We start from the raw sequence: 6,495 nt of genomic DNA, 5'->3' as shown, positions 1-6,495 counted from the left end.
TAAGAAATACCAGGTGGGCCTGTGGCTCAAAGGAGTAGGGTGCCAGCCCCATATGCCGGAGGTGGCAGGTTTAAACCCAGCCCTGGCCAAAAACTGCAGGAAAAAAAAAAAAAAAGACTAAGAAATACCAGGTGGGTGGGCGCCGCCTGTGGCTCAGTGAGTAGGGCTCCGGCCCCATATACCAAGGGTGGCGGGTTTGAACCCAGCCTCGGCCAAACTGCAACAAAAACTAGCCGGGCGTTGTGGCGGGCGCCTGTAGTCCCTGCTACTCGGAAGGCTGAGGCAGGAGAATCACCTAAGCCCAAGAGTTTGATGTTGCTGTGAGCTGTGACAGCACAGCACTCTGCCGAGGGCAACAAAGTGAGACTCTTTCAAAACAAAACAAAACAAACAAACAAAAAAAACAAACAGGTGGTGAAAATATTAAAACGAAGAGGTATGACGTATGGCTAACTAACTGCAAAATTCTGCTTCTGTACAATGCTTACTTGCTACCCTGCCCAGATGCACTTGGACAGCCTGCGTGCCAACCAGAATGCAGACCAAGCCCTAAACACCTGACCCCTTAAGCACTCGGGGCTGCTCTCAGAAACCCCAGGTTGGGACACTGAGGCAGTCGCCGGCTGGCTCTTCAATAAAAGGACTCTGCTGTCAAGTTGGCTTGTTTGGCAGTGCGGTCTTTGTGGAACTCCTGGACACAGCAAAAAGACACATCCAATAGCATTGGCCATTATAGACCCAAACTAGGAACCACCCCAATGTGCTTTAACAGGAGAATGGATAAATAAATTACGGTGTGTTCGTTAGGAAGAATAATGTGTGGCAAAAAAACCACGTACAGCCCCACACCTCAGCAGGGATGAAAGTCATAAATGGAAGGAACTGGACACAGATGCCGTCTACTCCACGGTTCCATCTCTGCAAAGTGCCAACCCAGGCCAGACTGATGTGAGGAATCAAGGCAATCTTTACCCTGGAGGGCAGGGAGGGGAGTGACTGATACAGAAAACTGTGGAGGGTGGGGCGAGCTCACCAATAGTACCACTGCTCTCTTTCCTGACATGAGGGGTGGTCAGCTGGGCACATTCTCTCTGGGTTAATTCATCAAGTTCTACCCTTATCAGGTGCACAGTTGCCTGCACACAATTCGTACTTCGGGGAAACGTTAGAGATGTCACATTTATGGCAGTCCTAGTTCCATCGCAGAAGCAGGGTCCTCAGCTGCGGGTGCTGGCCCAGCACTCTTTGCAAGTCTGTGATCTTGATTTGATCAAGGGCCTTGAGATCCCCATGGCAGGGCGTCAGAAAGGTGGGTGCAGTCCAGAGCTGGCTGGAACCCAAGCACCAGCTGGAGCCCACAAGGCTAGACTGAAGTCCTGGTTCTTGTTGCTGTGGGTGACAATTTGGGACCCTTTAGGCTGGGCACAGTGGGGTCACTACTGTAATCTCAGAATTTCGGGAGGTTGAGGCAGGAGAATCGCTTGAGATCAGGAGTTTGAGACCAGTCTGGGCAACATAGTGAGACTCTGTACAAAAAAAAAAAAAAAAAATTATCCAGGCACGGTGGCATGTGCCTATAGTCCTGGCTACTTGGGAGGCTGAGGCAGGAGGATTGCTTGATTGCAGGAGATGGAGGCTGCAGTGAGCTTTTCTCTTCTGCTGCCTCACTTCTGCCCTCTAAACCTTTCATGGGAATCTCTCTCTGGCTCATCCCAAGCAGAAACAGAAAGGGGAATTCTGCACAATGTCATGCAGCCTGGCAAGTTGGTGCAGGTGCTCCAATGTTTTCCAACTATCCAGCAAAGAGCAAAAAATGTGAAGCGGGAGAGCAGCGGGCTGAGAGCTGACTTGGCTGCTCTGGCGCTGCTGCTCTTGCCTGCCAAGCATGGCGTGCTGCTCGCACAGCCATGTCCAGGGAGAAGCACGAGGAAGTAGTGAGGACGAAGAATGAACACCTCAACCTGAAGGTGGCTGGGCAGGACGGCTCCGTGGTGCAGGACAGCTCCGTAGTGCAGTTCAAGATCAAGAGACACATCCCTTTGAGCGAGCTGATGAAGGCCTACTGTGAGAGGCAGGGGCTTGTCAATGAGACAGATGAGATTTAGGTTTGATGGGCAACCGATCAATGAAACAGATACTCCAGCACAGCTGGAGATGGAGGCTGAAGACACCATGATGGGTTCCAGCAGCAGACGGGAGGCGGGTGGGAGACCAGCTGCCTGCTGGGCGTGGCCTTTATAGGACCGTCCTTCGGCTGGTTGCCCGTCCTTATCCTGCTGTTGAGTAGTGAACATGCGAGCGTGCCAGCCACAGAGGGGTCTGGAGAGGCTCAAGGGCATTCACCAAAACGATTTTCCTCTCTGACATACTCAGAGTGCAACTCAAAACCGTGTCTACGGGGGTGGATCTACAACTTAAATTGGGTCAATCAGAATTGTTATCTTTGTTCAAGAGAAATGAGTGGCAAGTTTTGGGGGGGTTCTTAATTTTTTTTTTTTGTAGAGACAGAGTCTCACTTTATCACCCTTGGTAGAGTGCCATGGCGTCACACACCTCACAGCAACCTCCAACTCCTGGGCTTAGGTAAGTCTCTTGCCTTAGCCTCCTCAGTAGCTGGATCTTGAACTGCACTATGCAGCCGACTACAGGCGCCTGCCATAACGCCCGGCTATTTTTCGGTTGCAGTTTGGCCGAGTCCAGGTTTGAACCCACCACCCTCAGTAAATGTGGGCAGCGCCCTACCCACTGAGCCACAGGCGCCGCCCTGTTAATGTTTTCATTTTCTTTTTTCCCCCTCTTATCTTATAACATTTTTTTACCCCAGATTTGTGGCCTGAATATTTGCTTTTTGTCCATGGCAAGATCTTGCCCCGGTGCAGGCTGCCCCTCACTACCTGTTCTGGTCACACTGCGCTGGTGTTTACACCAGTGGGGGTGGGTCAGGTGTTGTTGCGAACCAGAGTGGAATTGGTGAGGAATGAGGAAAATACAGCACAAGAGAAGAGGCGGAAACAAGGATGGGATCAGGAGGTCTGACTGAGCTGATGGCTGCAGCCAGTCCCAAAGCACAACATCAACTTTATTTGACAGTATCTTTACAGGGTTGCCCAGGGGGAAGTAGCATAGACAAAATGGGGAAATAGCATAAACAAAAGACATAGTTTTGGTCTTACAGTACAATAGGAAAATGTAAATAACTTTAACAAAGACAAGCCATCTTGTTGATGGTTTCTGCTCAACTTCATTAACATGTGATAAGAAGTAAAAAGGGTAAGATCACCAGGATCTCAGCATAGTTGACAAAACAAAGGAAGAACTATGTGACTTAGAGGTTACATAACTTTGCTAGCATATGACAAGGAGAAAAAAGTGAGAGATCTCAAGGATCTATGCATAGCTAACAAAGAAAGGGCTGCGTGGGCGTCGCCTGTGGCTCAAGGAGTAGGGCGCAGGTCCCATATGCCGGAGGTGGCGGGCTCAAACCTAGCCCCGGCCAAGAACCAAAAAAAAAATAATAATAATAATGAAAGGGCTGCGTGACTTCTGGCAGAGGGAGCAGGAAGAAAGGAAAATGGCTGTTGGGGGTTCATTCTCTGAATGTTTCCCAGGCTGCGAGGGCTCTGCCTTCTCACAGCCCACTCTCTATAAGGTGTGGGGCCTGAAAAAGGTGAGGATGGAAGACAAGACTCTCATTTGCTGTTTGTTGTAGGCACACATTATTAAAATGCTAAATACTGCAGATTCACCATGTGGTAAAGTTGAAGGGAAGATGCTGGACTCCTCCTTAACAAGTAAAATATAAGCATCCTTTGGTAATTTGGTCCCACGTGCTCCCAGCTCCCTGAGTATGTCCCCTTGCTGTCCCAGACCCCCACCCCAGTCCCCATCAGCGCCTGACAGTTGGTACATGGACGAGGTTTGGCACAGCAAAAACTGGCGTTTTCTCTGTTCTGAAGATAGAAGAAAACAATCTGTACATCTCATCGGGTGATGGTGTTGTGACACCTGATTTCTTTTTTTTTTTAATTTAATTTAATTAATTAATTAATTTATTTTTTGTAGAGACAGAGTCTCACTTTATCACCCTCAGTAGAGTGCCATGGCATCACACAGCTCACAGCAACCTCCAACTCCTGGGCTTAAGCGATTCTCTTGCCTCAGCCTCCCGAGTAGCTGGGACTACAGGCGCCCGCCACAACGCCCGGCTATTTTTTGGTTGTAGTTTGGCCGGGGCCGGGTTTGAACCCGCCACCCTCGGGATATGGGGCCGGCGCCCTAAAGACTGAGCCACAGGTGCCACCCGATAGTCATGTTTAAAGAAGCAAAAGGCTGGGCGGTACCTGTGGCTCAAGGAGTAGGGTGCCAGTCCCATATGCTGGAGGTGGCGGGTTCAAACCTAGCCCCGGCCAAAAACCACACACAAAAAAAAGAAGCAAAAGGCTGAGCACAACACCCATGTCCACGCACTCAGGACTCGTTATATGAAGTGTTGGTTAGAGTTTTTCACCTTGCACATCATCTTTCTTTTTTTTTTTTTTTTTGTAGAGACAGAGTCTCACTGTACCGCCCTCAGATAGAGTGCCGTGGTGTCACACGGCTCACAGCAACCTCTAGCTCTTGGGCTTACGCGATTCTCTTGCCTCAGCCTCCCGAGCAGCTGGGACTACAGGCGCCCGCCACAACGCCCGGCTATTTTTTTGTTGCAGTTTGGCTGGGGCTGGGTCCGAACCCGCCACCCTCGGCATATGGGGTCGGCGCCCTACTCACTGAGCCACAGGCGCCACCCCACATCATCTTTCTTTTCTTTTTTTTTGTAGAGACAGCGTCTCACTTTACCCCCTTCAGTAGAGTTTCATCGTGTCACAGGACTCACAGCAACCTCCAGCTCTTGGGCTTCAGTGATTCTCCTGCCTCAGCCTCCGGAGCAGCTGGAACTACAGGCCCCCGCCACAACGCCCGGCTATTTTTTGGTTGCAGTTCAGCTGGGGCTGGGTTTGAACCCGCCACCCTCAGTATACGGGGCCGGCACCCTACTCACTGAGCCACAGGTGCCGCCCCATCGTCTTTATTTTCAACACTAATGAGCAACGTAAAGTCCTCTCCTGGGGGTGCCTGTGGCTCAAAGGAGTAGGGTGCAGGCCCCAAACGCCGGAGGTGGTGGGTTCAAACCCAGCCCCAGCCAAAAACTGCAAAAAAAAAAAAAAAAAAAACAACGACAAAAATAAAGTGAAGTAAAGTTCTCTCCTATTTCTGCCCCTGGTACTTCGTTAGAGAGGAATGTCCACCTAAAGACAGACACGTAGGCAAATTGTAGTAATATGGAGAGATTACCTGGACCAAGGCTGGGACCAAGGGTGAGGACAGTAGCCTGGGACATGTGCCCAGGCTGCCCTGGTGGGAGGTAAGAGGAAAGAGAGGTAAACGGGGGCTTCCCCTACTCCAGCTGGTGGCAGGTCCAAGGCTGGTCTGTTGTTTTGTGACCTCCGCTCAGTGTACAGGTCCCTCACTTCCAGACCTAGTCTCCCAGCTTACTCCTGTCTCTGCCCCTCCGCCTGGGTGGTACTGGGACCCTGTGGGTGCCTCTCCCACTTCTATTTGATCACTGCCCTTCCTAGCTCTTTCATCAATCGCATTTTCAACTCCTGTGCTTACTGTTCCCCCCACCTCGACTGGGACCACCTCCCTGACACCCTAACTCCTGTATTTCTGTCATTCGAAACCCCCTCCTGTAGCTGCCCATCCTCCAGGCCCTGGAGCAGCTGTCTGGGGCTGGAGGAGGCCCCTCCTTTGTGTGTCTTTTCAGGCTGCACTGCTCCAGGCCTTCCATCTTTGCACAGGCCCAGCCTCTGTCTCCTTTAGGTCCCTAGAAAAGCCCCTGGCAGGTGGTGGGGCTTCCCAGCCTGGCCTGCCCCTGGCACTGGGAAAGTCTGGGAGTGGGGTCACAGACAGAACACTATTTGTCCTGCTGGGGAGGGAAGTCCTGGGGACAGCCATGGGGTCCATCCTGGAGGGAGATTGGTAGGGGTGGGGGAGCCTGAGGCAGCCCATACTTTATATATATATGTACACACATGCACACGCACATACGTACATAAATATATACATATATACACACACATATGATATGGTGAACATGAAGTTCATGTGCAACTTGAAAGTTTAACATAGTAAAAATGCACATGAACTTTATGCCCACCACACACACACACACATATGTAATTTTTTTCCTTTTTTGCTTACATTTGCAGCAAAGGCAGAAGGCCATGCTTTGTTCTTAGCATCTAAATGCCTTGGCCTGGCAGGGAAGGGTTTGGTTGGCCACAGAACTATCCACACTATTCCTGAGCCTCTGCACAGGCTGTTCGTCTGTGGACCAGCCAGAGGCCTGAGAGTCTGACCTGTCTTTAGACCGTCTTCAGGGCTGCTCCTATGTGGGACCCTCTGGTGTATCTGCTGAGCCACAAGGCCGCCCCTGCCCTCCGGGGGCCCCTGTAA

The 6,495-nt window shown here is 51.0% G+C and overlaps 1 pseudogene; it reads left to right on the top strand.

Moving 5' to 3' along the window:
* Window positions 1-1,907: 1,907 nt before the first annotated feature.
* LOC128584436 (small ubiquitin-related modifier 3-like) lies at window positions 1,908-6,495 on the top strand (annotated as a pseudogene).

Source organism: Nycticebus coucang, chromosome 4, assembly GCF_027406575.1.
Source record: "Nycticebus coucang isolate mNycCou1 chromosome 4, mNycCou1.pri, whole genome shotgun sequence".
NCBI lineage: Eukaryota > Metazoa > Chordata > Mammalia > Primates > Lorisidae > Nycticebus > Nycticebus coucang.
The sequence above is the reverse complement of the archived record's forward strand: the minus strand, read 5'-3'. Positions and strand labels throughout refer to the sequence as shown.